We start from the raw sequence: 1,090 nt of genomic DNA, 5'->3' as shown, positions 1-1,090 counted from the left end.
CCTACCTTGGCTTCCCAGAAAAATCCTAGTAATCTTTTAAGATCCTGTACAATGTTAGAGCAAAAGTTAGTAGTTCTCACCTCTGGGTTTCTCCGGCATTTTATATTATTATGAAAACATTATTACATTAACTAATACATCATTATATCATCTGTTGCATCGTATGATGATTACTTCCTTAGTTTATCTCCTTGCCAGTCTGTGAGATTCTGGGCCGGGAATCACATTTTATTCATGTTTGTATTTTCTGTGCCTACCCACTAAGGATGGCACTATGTCAGTGCTTGATAAATAGGGGGTTGAAAGAATTGATAAGAGACTGAAAAAACATTTGAATGAACTGACACTTCACTGACTCTTGCATGACTTCTGTCCTTGCAATGGCCATGGCTTTCCTGGGGACATTTTTTTGCAAACTCTGTTCTTTCACTCAACAATCGCTCATCCAGGGCTTCCCTGGTGGCACAGTGGTTGAGAGTCCGTCTGCCGATGCAGGGCACATGGGTTCGTGCCCCGGTCCGGGATGATCCCACATGCCGCAGAGCGGCTGGGCCCGTGAGCCATGGCCTCTGAGCCTGCGCGTCCGGAGCCTGTGCTGCGCAACGGGAGAGGCCACAGCAGTGAGAGGCCTGTGTACCGCAAACAAACAAACAAACAAAAAAACCAATCACTCATCTGCAAACTCCATTAAGGCGGGGATCATGTGATGACCACTTTGCTCGTCGCTGCATGTTCAATGAGCAGCACAGGCTGGGCCCACATTTGACACATGCTGGTTGAATGGAAGCATATTAGTTGGGCAGCTACTATAAACCAGGCCCTGAGCTACATCCTGGGAATACAGTGGAGAAAACAGACGAGGTCTGTCTTCATTGAGTTTGTATTCTAGTGACTTGTGGCTTTTGGAATATTTACAGAAGCATAAGGTACGGTTGGGTGGTGGGAAATGGTTGTGCACAATGACCTTCCTTTCTTACTGCTTGTCTTCATGGCTTGACATCCAGACAGTTCTGAGGGGGATCATTCAACCCTGGGAAGCTGTAGAAAGTTGGAGGCTAATAAGTCCCCTGGTTATGAGCCCCTAACAAGC

General features: G+C 46.5%; 1 pseudogene; it reads right to left on the bottom strand.

Annotated features, from left to right (window-relative positions):
- The window catches only part of LOC103070065 (WD repeat-containing protein 49-like), a 53,065-nt pseudogene that overhangs the window by 23,940 nt on the left and 28,035 nt on the right, over positions 1–1,090 (bottom strand).

The sequence above is a fragment of the Lipotes vexillifer genome, unplaced genomic scaffold (genome assembly GCF_000442215.2).
Source record: "Lipotes vexillifer unplaced genomic scaffold, Lipotes_vexillifer_v1.1 scaffold760, whole genome shotgun sequence".
NCBI classification, from domain to species: domain Eukaryota; kingdom Metazoa; phylum Chordata; class Mammalia; order Artiodactyla; family Lipotidae; genus Lipotes; species Lipotes vexillifer.
This window is presented reverse-complemented; position numbering and strand designations above follow the sequence as displayed.